The sequence below is a fragment of the Salmo salar genome, unplaced genomic scaffold (genome assembly GCF_905237065.1).
Source record: "Salmo salar unplaced genomic scaffold, Ssal_v3.1, whole genome shotgun sequence".
Lineage (NCBI taxonomy): Eukaryota > Metazoa > Chordata > Actinopteri > Salmoniformes > Salmonidae > Salmo > Salmo salar.
In genome coordinates this window covers 1-15,793 of record NW_025549980.1, presented here as the reverse complement: position 1 = coordinate 15,793, position 15,793 = coordinate 1, and the positions used below count along the sequence as shown (strand labels likewise).

The 15,793-nt window shown below is 44.9% G+C and overlaps 1 pseudogene; it reads left to right on the top strand.

The window, feature by feature from the left end:
- Positions 1-4,786: 4,786 nt before the first annotated feature.
- LOC106598733 (phosphoglucomutase-1-like) lies at positions 4,787-15,773 on the top strand (annotated as a pseudogene).
- The last annotated feature ends 20 nt before the right edge of the window (positions 15,774-15,793 follow it).

The window sequence follows — 15,793 nt, the reverse complement described above, 5'->3', positions numbered from 1 at the left end:
AGGTTTTATCTGGACATGGTTCGTCAGGACTTCAAACAGCCGAAGCTAAGTAACATTAACATGATGCCTTCTAATTGCAGTCGTTGTACTTATAATATACAGGAGAACGATCGCCTTACGGCGAGGATAGCTGTGCTGCAAGCCCAGCTTCAGACGCGATCGTTAGGCAAGGGTAATTTCAGTGTAGGAAAGGATGAAACAGCGTCTGTGCCACCAGTAAGTACAGATAGTAACGTTAGTATAAACCCCCTCGCACGGTCCCCGCGGCGGACATCTTTCTCATGGCTTCTGGAGGGGAAACGCTGTAGGAATGCTCAACCGGTGTCGCTTATTCAGCCGACAGAAACTTTCAACCGGTTCTCCCCATTAAGCGAGTCGGAGTCGGAGGCCGAGACTTCTCTGGTCTCTACTCCTCCCGTTGTGGGGTCTGAGACGCCGACGGCTCCCACCATTAGCTCTGACAAATTGAAAACCCTAGTCATTGGCGACTCCATTACCCGCAGTATTAGACTTAAAACTAATCATCCAGCGATCATACACTGTTTACCAGGGGCAGGGCTACCGACGTTAAGGCTAATCTAAAGACGGTGCTGGCTAAAGCTAAAACTGGCGAGTGTAGAGAGTATAGAGATATTGTTATCCACGTCGGCACCAACGATGTTAGGATGAAACAGTCAGAGGTCACCAAGCGCAACATAGCTTCAGCGTGTAAATCAGCTAGAAAGATGTGTCGGCATCGATTAATTGTCTCTGGCCCCCTCCCAGTTAGGGGAGTGATGAGCTCTACAGCAGAGTCTCACAACTCAATCGCTGGTTGAAAACTGTTTTCTGCCCCTCCCAAAAGATAGAATTTGTAGATAATTGGCCCTCTTTCTGGGACTCACCCACAAACAGGACCAAGCCTGGCCTGTTGAGGAGTGACGGACTCCATCCTAGCTGGAGGGGTGCTCTCATCTTATCTACGAACATAGACAGGGCTCTAACTCCTCTAGCTCCACAATGAAATAGGGTGCAGGCCAGGCAGCAGGCTGTTAGCCAGCCTGCCAGCTTAGTGGAGTCTGCCACTAGCACAGTCAGTGTAGTCAGCTCAGCTTCCCCCATTGAGACCGTGTCTGTGCCTCGATCTAGGTTGGGCAAAATTAAAAATGGCGGTGTTCGCTTTAGCAATCTCACTAGTATAAAGACCTCCTCCATTCCTGCCATTATTGAAAGAGATTGTGATACCTCACATCTCAAAATTGGGTTACTTAATGTTAGATCCCTCACTTCCAAGGCAGTTATAGTCAATGAACTAATCACTGATAATAATCTTGATGTGATTGGCCTGACTGAAACATGGTTTAAGCCTGATGAATTTACTGTGTTAAATGAGGCCTCACCCCCAGGTTACATTAGTGACCATACCCCCCGTGCATCCGGCAAAGGCGGAGGTGTTGCTAACATTTACGATAGCAAATTTCAATTTACAAAAAAAAAACAACAATGACGTTTTCGTCTTTTGAGCTTCTAGTCATGAAATCTATGCAGCCTACTCACTCACTTTTTATAGCTACTGTTTATAGGCCTCCTGGGCCATATGCAGTGTTCCTCACTGAGTTCCCTGAATTCCTATCGGATCTTGTAGTCATAGCAGATAATATTCTAATTTTTGGTGACTTTAACATTCACATGGAAAAGTCCACAGACCCACTCCAAAAGGCTTTCGGAGCCATCATCGACTCAGTGGGTTTTGTCCAACATGTCTCTGGACCTACTCACTGCCACAGTCATACTCTGGACCTAGTTTTGTCCCATGGAATAAATGTTGTGGATCTAAATGTTTTTCCTCATAATCCTGGACTATCGGACCACCATTTTATTACGTTTGCAATTGCAACAAATAATCTGCTCAGACCCCAACCAAGGAGCATTAAAAGTCGTGCTATAAATTCTCAGACAACCCAAAGATTCCTTGATGCCCTTCCAGACTGCCTCTGCCTACCCAAGGACGTCAGAGGACAAAAAATCAGTTAACCACCTAACCGAGGAACTCAATTTAACCTTGCGCAATACCCTAGATGCAGTTGCACCCCTAAAAACTAAAAACATCTGTCATAAGAAACTAGCTCCCTGGTATACAGAAAATACACGAGCTCTGAAGCAAGCTTCCAGAAAATTGGAACGGAAATGGCGCCACACCAAACTGGAAGTCTTCCGACTAGCTTGGAAAGACAGTACCGTGCAGTATCGAAGAGCCCTTACTGCTGCTCCGATCATCCTATTTTTCCAACTTAATTGAGGAAAATAAGAACAATCCGAAATTTCTTTTTGATACTGTCGCAAAGCTAACTAAAAAGCAGCCTTCGCAAATGGAGGATGGCTTTCACTTCAGCAGTAATAAATTTATGAACTTCTTTGAGGAAAAGATCATGATCATTAGAAAGCAAATTACAGACTCCTCTTTAAATCTGGGTATTCCTCCAAAGCTCCATTGTCCTGAGTCTGCACAACTCTGCCAGGACCTAGGATCAAGGGAGATACTAAAGTGTTTTAGTACTATATCTCTTGACGCAATGATGAAAATAATCATGGCCTCCAAACCCTCAAGCTGCATACTGGACCCTATTCCAACTAAACTACTGAAAGAGCTGCTTCCTGTGCTTGGCCCTCCTATGTTGAACATAATAAACGGCTCTCTATCCACCGGATGTGTACCAAGCTCACTAAAAGTGGCAGTAATAAAGCCTCTCTTGAAAAAGCCGAATCTTGATCCAGAAATTATAAAAAACTATCGGCCTATATCGAATCTTCCATTCCTCTCCAAAATTTTAGAAAAGCTGTTGCACAGCAACTGACTGCCTTCCTGAAGACAAACAATGTATACGAAACGCTTCAGTCTGGTTTTAGACCCCATCATAGCACTGAGACTGCACTTGTGAAGGTGGTAAATGACCTTTTAATGACGTCAGACCGAGGCTCTGCATCTGTCCTCGTGCTCCTAGATCTTAGTGCCGCTTTTGATACCATCGATCACCACATTCTTTTGGAGAGATTGGAAACCCAAATTGGTCTACATGGACAAGTTCTGGCCTGGTTTAGATCTTATCTGTCGGAAAGATATCAGTTTGTCTCTGTGAATGGTTTGTCCTCTGACAAATCAATTGTAAATTTCGGTGTTCCTCAAGGTTCCGTTTTAGGACCACTATTGTTTTCACTATATATTTTACCTCTTGGGGATGTCATTCGAAAACATAATGTTAAATTTCACTGCTATGCAGACGACACACAGCTGTACATTTCAATGAAACATGGTGAAGCCCCAAAATTGCCCTCGCTAGAAGCCTGTGTTTCAGACATAAAGAAGTGGATGGCTGCAAACTTTCTACTTTTAAACTCGGACAAAACAGAGATGCTTGTTCTAGGTCCCAAGAAACAAAGAGATCTTCTGTTGAATCTGACAATTAATCTGGATGGTTGTACAGTCGTCTCAAATAAAACTGTGAAGGACCTCGGCGTTACTCTGGACCCTGATTTCTCTTTTGAAGAACATATCAAGACTGTTTCAAGGACAGCTTTTTTCCATCTACGTAACATTGCAAAAATCAGAAATTTTCTGTCCAAAATGACGCAGAAAAATTAATCCATGCTTTTGTTACTTCTAGGCTGGACTACTGCAATGCTCTACTTTCCGGCTACCGGATAAAGCACTAAATAAACTTCAGTTAGTGCTAAATACGGCTGCTAGAATCCTGACTAGAACCAAAAAATTTGATCATATTACTCCAGTGTTAGCCTCCCTACACTGGCTTCCTGTTAAGGCAAGGGCTGATTTCAAGGTTTTACTGCTAACCTACAAAGCATTACATGGGCTTGCTCCTACCTATCTTTCCGATTTGGTCCTGCCGTACATACCTACACGTACGCTACGGTCACAAGACGCATGAGCCTCCTAATTGTCCCTAGAATTTCTAAGCAAACGGCTGGAGGTAGGGCTTTCTCCTATAGAGCTCCATTTTTATGGAATGGTCTGCCTACCAATGTGAGAGACGCAGACTCAGTCTCAACCTTTAAGTCTTTACTGAAGACTTATCTCTTCAGTAGGTCCTATGATTAAGTATAGTCTGGCCCAGGAGTGTGAAGGTGAACGGAAAGGCTGGAGCAACGAACCGCCCTTGCTGTCTCTGCCTTGCCGGTTCCCCTCTTTCCACTGGGATTCTCTGCCTCTAACCCTTTTACAGAGGCTGAGTCACTGGCCTACTGGTGTTCTTCCATGCCGTCCATGGGAGGGGTGCGTCACTTGAGTGGGTTGAGTCACTGACGTGGTCTTCCTGTCTGGGTTGGCCCCCCCCCCCCTTGGGTTGTGCCATGGCGGAGATCGTTGTGGGCTATACTCGGCCTTGTCTTAGGACGGTAAGTTGGTGGTTGGAGACATCCCTCTAGTGGTGTGGGGGCTGTGCTTTGGCAAAGTGGGTGGGGTTATATCCTGCCTGTTTGGCCCTGTCCGGGGGTATCATCGGATGGGGCCACAGTGTCTTCTGATCCCTCCTGTCTCAGCCTCCAGTATTTATGCTGCAGTAGTTTATGTGTCGGGGGGCTAGGGTCAGTCTGTTACATCTGGAGTATTTCTCTTGTCTTATCCGGTGTCCTGTGTGTATTTAAATATGCTCTCTCTAATTCTCTCTTTCTCTCTTTCTGACTATGCATATATGATGAACAGAGAGTAGCAGCAGCGTAAAAGACTCCAAGCCATAGTGGCTTTTTTCAATAGCTAAAATGTGCGACCACAACAGAGATACTAACCTGAAAGACCTGTGTCATCTTGGCAGGTTGGTCAGCTCGTGATTGGTCATCACGGGATCATGTCCACGCCGGCGGTTTCCTGTGTGATCAGGAAGTACAAGGCCATCGGCGGTATCGTCCTCACTGCCAGTCACAACCCCCGGGGGACCCAATGAAGACTTTGGCATCAAGTTCAGCACTGCTAATGGAGGTAGTGTAACCAGAAAATAGGGAACAGTAGGAAAGGTTGTTAGCCAAGAGCATTACAAGATAAGATGAAGACATTTCCCACAAGTATCATGCTCAGTGATGCAGATATTTGTCACTTTAGATACAATGTCATACTATATCAATAATTGGTGACTTCAGAAGCACAATTTAATAGACTAGAGCAGCACAATTAAGATCAACACAAATGAGTGCCCTTGTGTAACACAAGACATGAAGTCTTGCTTTTGTTTGAACCAACCTAGTCCCAGCCCACTAACAAAATATCCCTGATCAGTAGATCCATAGAGGAGTACGCCATCTGCCCAGAACTCTGTGTAGACTTGGCTACCCCGGGCAAACAGATGTTTGACCTGTTTAAACCCTTCACAGGTGAGTACAAACACATCACTCATAACCTGACAAGAGGTCTGGAAAAATAAACAGGTACCTGATGTTTGAATAGAAGGAAATAAATGTAATTCCTTGTTGGCAGTTTTAGAGTAGGCAATAGATAAAAACTCACATACTTAGGCTAGAATTCCAAGTTTGCAGTGCAAGATCAATGTGACTTTTTAAACAGCATAGGTTCTGGTTTGATGCAATCTGGCCACAGAACATTGCCTCTGTGTTTATTCTTTGAACTGTTTCCCTTCTTGGATTTCTGAGGATCTTTGTTTTCTCACAGTGGAGATAGTGGACTCGGCGGAGTCTTATGCCAACATGCTGAGGAACATCTTTGACTTTGCTGCACTGAAGGAGCTGTTGTCTGGGGAGAACCACATCAAGATCCGTCTAGAACGCCATGCATGGAGGTTAGGAATCTAGCGTGCCAGACCATCCAGCTGCAACGTGTAGTTGGAGTATATGCCATATTTAGAGAGCCACTGGTCTGGCTCTGCAACATTAGGAGGAAAGAAGAAGGCTGTTTCTATAAGTGCAGATGTTGATATCCATCTTAGGTTGAATCTAATGTCACACAGTGACACCGTAAAGATGAGCGGAGCAGGATTTGTGAGAGCAGCAGCCTAGTTGAGAGTTCAGCTGTTGTTTCCAACTGTCTGTTACATGATCCAGTCTCTCAGGAGAGAGGGGAGGAGGGAGTTACACAAACTGAAAGCTATGGAAAAAAATCAAGCAACAAAAAAATTCTAAACTCAAGCTGTTCCTAGAACCATATCACATGACCTCCCCTGCAATAACATTCACACCATTTAGCAGACGCGATTATCCAAAGTTTTCTCAAGGGCACTTTGACAGATTTTCACCTGGTCGGCTCAGGGATGTGAACTAGCGACCTTTTGGTTACTAGCCCAACATTCGTAACCACTAGGCTATCTGCTGCCCTACTGAACACCAGCGATAACACTGAAACCAAAGGCTGGACCCCCATTCGCACAGGAAAGCCGATGTCCTTAGACTGCCACATTGCAGAACATCTTGACATTAATGGAATTTTAACAAGGTTCCACGTTCATGCCTGCTCCTTCTCTCTCCAAGATGAAGTTCATGCTTATGTGGCTTTGAGCAATCAGTCGGTCAACACAAGGATGTGGCCTTGTTAATCTGACTTTAAAGATTATGAAAATGAGCGATCAAAGTTATGATTATGATGAGTAACTCTGGTATCTAAAATGCAGGCTAACTGGGGTGTAACCGATGTGAAATGGCTAGCTAGTTAGCGGTGGTGCGCGCTAATAGCGTTTCAATCGGTGACGTCACTCGCTCTGAGACCTTGAAGTAGTTGTTCCCTTTGCTCTGCAAGGGCTGTGGCTTTTGTGGCGCGATGGGTAACAATGCTGCGTAGGTGTCAGTTGTTGATGTGTGCAGAGAGTCCCTGGTTCGAGCCCAGGTTGGGGCGAGGAGAGGGACGGAAGCTAAACTGTTACAGGGGCACTTGGCACATTTTTTCACAGGACCGGAGTAAGGGTCAAAATCGTCAAATAATCCATTAAGAAAAAGGATAGCCTTTCAGTTGTCTATTCATATTTCTCAATAATATCTCTCATTGTGGTTTACCAAATGTCTCCATCGGAGAGTCAATCTATCACTATGAAACCCTCAAAGTATTTGCCCGGTTTCGCCCTAACCCTCACTCCATATCCAGTAACCCTCAGAACACAACCCAGTTTCTCTGAACTCAAAGACGGAGCGATTTCTCTAATTCTAGTCTCTCAACAGCCCCAGTGAGGCACTGGAGAGTTCTCTAATTCTAGTCTCTTTCAACAGCCCCAGTGGGGCACTGGAGAGTTCTCTAATTCAAATGATTGAATTATTCTTTAATCCTGTCCCTTAATACCTCTGCCCATGGACTCTATGGCACTTGTCCCATCAACCTGTTCATCATTAAACTTGACTATCCTTCCTTCCTTCCTTCCTTCCTTCCTTCCTTCCTTCCTTCCTTCCTTCCTTCCTTCCTTCCTTCCTTCCTTCCTTCCTTCCTTCCTTCCTTCCTTCCTTCCTTCCTTCCTTCCTTCCTTCCTTCCTTCCTTCCTTCCTTCCTTGTGTACCTCTGGTACCTACCTCTGATGATTAAACAATGTGAAGAGGATACTGTGTGAGGAGCTGGGCTCCCCTGCTAAATCTGCCATTAATTATGTCCCCCTGCAACTCTTTCGGGGTCAGCACCCTGATCCCAACCTCACCTATACAGCCGACCTGGCTGAGGCCATGAGGGGTGGCCAGCACCATTTTGGAGCTGCCTTTGATGGTGATGGGGTGCATGTTCAATCAGCCAATAATTTAACGGTCCTTTTAATAATGATCACCATCGCAAGTAATCATCATTAATTTGTGAATTTGTCATTATATAGAAAAAATTAAATATCAAAGTGCTTAAACAGGCAATGAGATTTACACCAGGCTAAAAAGGCAATGAGATTTACACCAGGCTAGGCTGACAACTGCAGATCTACTGATAATCTCTATTTATTTATCTTAGTTATACTTCATCCAAGACTATTACTAAAATAGTACCCATCAAGGTACAATAATCATCAGTGAATTACTTTACGCATCTCAGACTGTCTGAAGACTTCAATCACAACTGTAAGGTTTGGGGTTGGATGCTTTGAATTGTATTCAGATGCTGCTAACCCCTCTCTCTCTTGTTGCCTGACCTCTAACCCCGGTCTGGTTTTCCAGGACCGTAACATGATCCTGGGTAAGCATGGCTTTTTCGTCAACCCATCAGACTCGGTGGCTGTCATCGCTGCCTATGTTTTCAGCATCCCGTACGTCCAGCACACAGGGGTGAGAGGCCATGCACGCAGCATGCCCACCAGCCCTGCCCTGGACAACTAACACCTCGGCCTGGCATTATCCAATGAGAAAATGAGCCATTGACCATTACTGCATCTCATCCTGTCTCAATAAATAACAAACTAGTGGACACTAAGGTTTAAATGTACAGAATCATCATAAAGCGTAATCATGTAAGATCACCAAAAAAAAACTAAATGACTATATCCTCATCTCATAGTGTAGCCAGAGCGATAAAGACTGAACTCTACGAAACCCCCACCGGGTGGAAGTTCTTTGGCAACCTGATGGATGCAGGCAAATGGAGAAGAGAGTTTCAGCACAGGTAGCTCATCAGTAAGCCCAAATGTCAGGAACTAGTTACAAGAAGAGGTGGCTAACACAGCAAGAACCTCAAGCAAACCTACACTGTTTCGATCATGTCAGATGCTGACCATATCTGTGAGAAGGATGGACTTTGGGCCGTGCTGGCATGGCTGTCCATCCTGGCACCAAGGAAGCAGAGTGTGGATGACATCATGAAGGACCACTGGCAGAAGTTTGGCAGGAAAGTCTTTACCAGGTGAGTGTGAATCTCTGGTGACCTCTGGTGGTCAAAGCATATAATTGCAAAACTTATTTCTGAATCGCCAGGCCAGGGCTGAAGTCTGAGTGAAACCTTGAGTTGTATAGCAAGCTGAAAATGAAGTCAAAGAGACACTATGCCTGGAAAGCAAAGTGCCTTGCAGTCAATAGCCTGTTCCTGTTTGAACAAATTACAAAAGGAGTTGGGCTGCAGAAACAAAGAGGCACCCAAGCAATGCAGCCATAGCTCCTGGTTTTATCTTCTGCTGTGCTGTCTTGAGCAGGTATGACTGTGAGGAAGTCGACCTGGAAGCAGCCGTTCAGATGATGGAGGAGCTGACGATGCTGGAGAAGGACTTCGTAGGCCAGAGGTTCGCAGTGGGCGTAAAGCTCTATCAGGTGGAGAGGGCCGACAACTTTGAACCCACTGACCCCGTAGACGGGCGCGTCTCCAGAAAGCAGCTGGGGAACAGGGGTGGCTGTTTTGGCGTGCTCACAGAACTGGACACGCTATAAGTCACTTTGGACTTATAGGATAAAACAATGACATCATCTTCTGTAGTTACTGTAGGAGTCTACAATACTTTTATAAATGTACTTTATTAACTGGCTAATCTTGTATCTCTATTGGGTTAAATGCGGAAGACACATTGCAGTTGAATATATTCAGTTGGACAACTGACTAGGTATCCCCCTTTCCCTTTCCCTATCTGCAGGGCTTGAGGATAATATTCACAGATGGCTCAGGGGTCATCTACAGGCTCAGTGGAACAGGGAGTATGGGGGAAACGGTTTGGGTCTACATTGACAGCTATGAGACAGATCCCAACAAGATCTTCCAGGATCCACATCAGACAAAGGATGATTCAGAGATTAGATCTCACTGACCAAACTGTGGTGTTTCTGAGACTGTCATCATAGAACATGAGCATGTAGCTACATACTAGTGTATAACCTATGTCCGTGTGTGTGTGCCAGGTGATGCTGGTTACCCTGGTTACCATAGCCCTGAAAGTCTCACAACTTCATGAGAGGACAGGCCGCACACATGATTGTCCCTTACAACTCCCCTGCCTCCTCCTAATAAAATACTCAAACTACAGTCTATCCCCCATTCTACCTTCACTTAGATGGACCTTTTACACTCTATCAAAAGCATCTTTGTGTGATTTTGTACTTTCCGATTACCCCAACTCAAAACACTCACCACAGGTTCACATTGAGCAAGAGTGAACCGTACCAAAAATAAAAACGTGATCACCTTCTTATTTAGTTGTTGTCATTAGTCAAATCCCACAAGGAATAAAGAATGGAAAGTCTTTCAGAAATGGGTAGGCTAATGAGTAACCTAAATAATTATATAATCAAAATGAAACAAGTGAAAAATGCATCCCAAACAGGAAAACGTATAAATTCTGTGTTCATAAATGTGATTTAAAAGGCAACCTGCAGTTCAAACAACAACGAGGTTTTATCTGGACATGGTTCGTCAGGACTTCAAACAGCCGAAGCTAAGTAACATTAACATGATGCCTTCTAATTGCAGTCGTTGTACTTATAATATACAGGAGAACGATCGCCTTACGGCAAGGATAGCTGTGCTGCAAGCCCAGCTTCAGACGCGATCGTTAGGCAAGGGTAATTTCAGTGTAGGAAAGGATGAAACAGCGTCTGTGCCACCAGTAAGTACAGATAGTAACGTTAGTATAAACCCCCTCGCACGGTCCCCGCAGCCGGACATCTTTCTCATGGCTTCTGGAGGGAAACGCTGTAGGAATGCTCAACCGGTGTCGCTTATTCAGCCGACAGAAACTTTCAACCGGTTCTCCCCATTAAGCGAGTCGGAGTCGGAGGCCGAGACTTCTCTGGTCTCTACTCCTCCCGTTGTGGGGTCTGAGACGCCGACGGCTCCCACCATTAGCTCTGACAAATTGAAAACCCTAGTCATTGGCGACTCCATTACCCGCAGTATTAGACTTAAAACTAATCATCCAGCGATCATACACTGTTTACCAGGGGGCAGGGCTACCGACGTTAAGGCTAATCTAAAGACGGTGCTGGCTAAAGCTAAAACTGGCGAGTGTAGAGAGTATAGAGATATTGTTATCCACGTCGGCACCAACGATGTTAGGATGAAACAGTCAGAGGTCACCAAGCGCAACATAGCTTCAGCGTGTAAATCAGCTAGAAAGATGTGTCGGCATCGATTAATTGTCTCTGGCCCCCTCCCAGTTAGGGGGAGTGATGAGCTCTACAGCAGAGTCTCACAACTCAATCGCTGGTTGAAAACTGTTTTCTGCCCCTCCCAAAAGATAGAATTTGTAGATAATTGGCCCTCTTTCTGGGACTCACCCACAAACAGGACCAAGCCTGGCCTGTTGAGGAGTGACGGACTCCATCCTAGCTGGAGGGGTGCTCTCATCTTATCTACGAACATAGACAGGGCTCTAACTCCTCTAGCTCCACAATGAAATAGGGTGCAGGCCAGGCAGCAGGCTGTTAGCCAGCCTGCCAGCTTAGTGGAGTCTGCCACTAGCACAGTCAGTGTAGTCAGCTCAGCTTCCCCCCATTGAGACCGTGTCTGTGCCTCGATCTAGGTTGGGCAAAATTAAAAATGGCGGTGTTCGCTTTAGCAATCTCACTAGTATAAAGACCTCCTCCATTCCTGCCATTATTGAAAGAGATTGTGATACCTCACATCTCAAAATTGGGTTACTTAATGTTAGATCCCTCACTTCCAAGGCAGTTATAGTCAATGAACTAATCACTGATAATAATCTTGATGTGATTGGCCTGACTGAAACATGGTTTAAGCCTGATGAATTTACTGTGTTAAATGAGGCCTCACCCCCAGGTTACATTAGTGACCATACCCCCCGTGCATCCGGCAAAGGCGGAGGTGTTGCTAACATTTACGATAGCAAATTTCAATTTACAAAAAAAAAACAACAATGACGTTTTCGTCTTTTGAGCTTCTAGTCATGAAATCTATGCAGCCTACTCACTCACTTTTTATAGCTACTGTTTATAGGCCTCCTGGGCCATATGCAGTGTTCCTCACTGAGTTCCCTGAATTCCTATCGGATCTTGTAGTCATAGCAGATAATATTCTAATTTTTGGTGACTTTAACATTCACATGGAAAAGTCCACAGACCCACTCCAAAAGGCTTTCGGAGCCATCATCGACTCAGTGGGTTTTGTCCAACATGTCTCTGGACCTACTCACTGCCACAGTCATACTCTGGACCTAGTTTTGTCCCATGGAATAAATGTTGTGGATCTAAATGTTTTTCCTCATAATCCTGGACTATCGGACCACCATTTTATTACGTTTGCAATTGCAACAAATAATCTGCTCAGACCCCAACCAAGGAGCATTAAAAGTCGTGCTATAAATTCTCAGACAACCCAAAGATTCCTTGATGCCCTTCCAGACTGCCTCTGCCTACCCAAGGACGTCAGAGGACAAAAATCAGTTAACCACCTAACCGAGGAACTCAATTTAACCTTGCGCAATACCCTAGATGCAGTTGCACCCCTAAAAACTAAAAACATCTGTCATAAGAAACTAGCTCCCTGGTATACAGAAAATACACGAGCTCTGAAGCAAGCTTCCAGAAAATTGGAACGGAAATGGCGCCACACCAAACTGGAAGTCTTCCGACTAGCTTGGAAAGACAGTACCGTGCAGTATCGAAGAGCCCTTACTGCTGCTCGATCATCCTATTTTTCCAACTTAATTGAGGAAAATAAGAACAATCCGAAATTTCTTTTTGATACTGTCGCAAAGCTAACTAAAAAGCAGCCTTCGCAAATGGAGGATGGCTTTCACTTCAGCAGTAATAAATTTATGAACTTCTTTGAGGAAAAGATCATGATCATTAGAAAGCAAATTACAGACTCCTCTTTAAATCTGGGTATTCCTCCAAAGCTCCATTGTCCTGAGTCTGCACAACTCTGCCAGGACCTAGGATCAAGGGAGATACTAAAGTGTTTTAGTACTATATCTCTTGGCCGCAATGATGAAAATAATCATGGCCTCCAAACCCTCAAGCTGCATACTGGACCCTATTCCAACTAAACTACTGAAAGAGCTGCTTCCTGTGCTTGGCCCTCCTATGTTGAACATAATAAACGGCTCTCTATCCACCGGATGTGTACCAAGCTCACTAAAAGTGGCAGTAATAAAGCCTCTCTTGAAAAAGCCGAATCTTGATCCAGAAATTATAAAAACTATCGGCCTATATCGAATCTTCCATTCCTCTCCAAAATTTTAGAAAAAGCTGTTGCACAGCAACTGACTGCCTTCCTGAAGACAAACAATGTATACGAAACGCTTCAGTCTGGTTTTAGACCCCATCATAGCACTGAGACTGCACTTGTGAAGGTGGTAAATGACCTTTTAATGACGTCAGACCGAGGCTCTGCATCTGTCCTCGTGCTCCTAGATCTTAGTGCCGCTTTTGATACCATCGATCACCACATTCTTTTGGAGAGATTGGAAACCCAAATTGGTCTACATGGACAAGTTCTGGCCTGGTTTAGATCTTATCTGTCGGAAAGATATCAGTTTGTCTCTGTGAATGGTTTGTCCTCTGACAAATCAATTGTAAATTTCGGTGTTCCTCAAGGTTCCGTTTTAGGACCACTATTGTTTTCACTATATATTTTACCTCTTGGGGATGTCATTCGAAAACATAATGTTAAATTTCACTGCTATGCAGACGACACACAGCTGTACATTTCAATGAAACATGGTGAAGCCCCAAAATTGCCCTCGCTAGAAGCCTGTGTTTCAGACATAAAGAAGTGGATGGCTGCAAACTTTCTACTTTTAAACTCGGACAAAACAGAGATGCTTGTTCTAGGTCCCAAGAAACAAAGAGATCTTCTGTTGAATCTGACAATTAATCTGGATGGTTGTACAGTCGTCTCAAATAAAACTGTGAAGGACCTCGGCGTTACTCTGGACCCTGATTTCTCTTTTGAAGAACATATCAAGACTGTTTCAAGGACAGCTTTTTTCCATCTACGTAACATTGCAAAAATCAGAAATTTTCTGTCCAAAAATGACGCAGAAAAATTAATCCATGCTTTTGTTACTTCTAGGCTGGACTACTGCAATGCTCTACTTTCCGGCTACCCGGATAAAGCACTAAATAAACTTCAGTTAGTGCTAAATACGGCTGCTAGAATCCTGACTAGAACCAAAAAATTTGATCATATTACTCCAGTGTTAGCCTCCCTACACTGGCTTCCTGTTAAGGCAAGGGCTGATTTCAAGGTTTTACTGCTAACCTACAAAGCATTACATGGGCTTGCTCCTACCTATCTTTCCGATTTGGTCCTGCCGTACATACCTACACGTACGCTACGGTCACAAGACGCAGGCCTCCTAATTGTCCCTAGAATTTCTAAGCAAACGGCTGGAGGTAGGGCTTTCTCCTATAGAGCTCCATTTTTATGGAATGGTCTGCCTACCAATGTGAGAGACGCAGACTCAGTCTCAACCTTTAAGTCTTTACTGAAGACTTATCTCTTCAGTAGGTCCTATGATTAAGTATAGTCTGGCCCAGGAGTGTGAAGGTGAACGGAAAGGCTGGAGCAACGAACCGCCCTTGCTGTCTCTGCCTTGCCGGTTCCCCTCTTTCCACTGGGATTCTCTGCCTCTAACCCTTTTACAGAGGCTGAGTCACTGGCCTACTGGTGTTCTTCCATGCCGTCCATGGGAGGGGTGCGTCACTTGAGTGGGTTGAGTCACTGACGTGGTCTTCCTGTCTGGGTTGGCGCCCCCCCCTTGGGTTGTGCCATGGCGGAGATCGTTGTGGGCTATACTCGGCCTTGTCTTAGGACGGTAAGTTGGTGGTTGGAGACATCCCTCTAGTGGTGTGGGGGCTGTGCTTTGGCAAAGTGGGTGGGGTTATATCCTGCCTGTTTGGCCCTGTCCGGGGTATCATCGGATGGGGCCACAGTGTCTTCTGATCCCTCCTGTCTCAGCCTCCAGTATTTATGCTGCAGTAGTTTATGTGTCGGGGGCTAGGGTCAGTCTGTTACATCTGGAGTATTTCTCTTGTCTTATCCGGTGTCCTGTGTGTATTTAAATATGCTCTCTCTAATTCTCTCTTTCTCTCTTTCTGTCTTTCTCTCGGAGGACCTGAGCCCTAGGACCATGCCTCAGGACTACCTGGTATGATGACTCCTTGCTGTCCCCAGTCCACCTGGCCGTGCTGCTGCTCCAGTTTCAACTGTTCTGCCTGCGGCTATGGAACCCTGACCTGTTTACCGGACGTGCTTGTTGCACCCTCGACAACTACTATGATTATTATTATTTGACCATGCTGGTCATTTATGAACATTTTAACATTTTAACATTTTGACCATGTTCTGTTTTAATATCCACCATGCACAGCCAGAAGAGGACTGGCCACCCCTCATAGCCTGGTTCCTCTCTAGGTTTCTTCCTAGGTTTTTGGCCTTTCTAGGGAGTTTTTCCTAGGGAGTTTTTCCTAGCCACCGTGCTTCTTTCACATGCTTTGCTTGCTGTTTGGGGTTTTAGGCTGGGTTTCTGTACAGCACTTTGAGAATATCAGCTGATGTACGAAGGGCTATATAAAAATAAATTTGATTTGATTTGATTTGAACCCAACAACTTTTTTAGGTAAATGGCTTAAGGATGGAGAACCACTCTCAAATTCATAGACAGAGCTACAGATGCAAGGTCTGACCATCCATAAGATCAAAGGTCTGACCATCCATAAGATCAAAGGTCTGACCATCCATAAGGTCAAAGGTCTGACCATCCATAAGATCAAAGGTCTGACCATCCGTAAGGTCAAAGGTCTGACCATCCATAAGATCAAAGGTCTGACCATCCATAAGATCAAAGGTCTGACCATCCATAAGGTCAAAGGTCTGACCATCCATAAGATCAAAGGTCTGACCATCCATAAGGTCAAAGGTCTGACCATCCATAAGGTCAAAGGTCTGACCATCCATAAGATC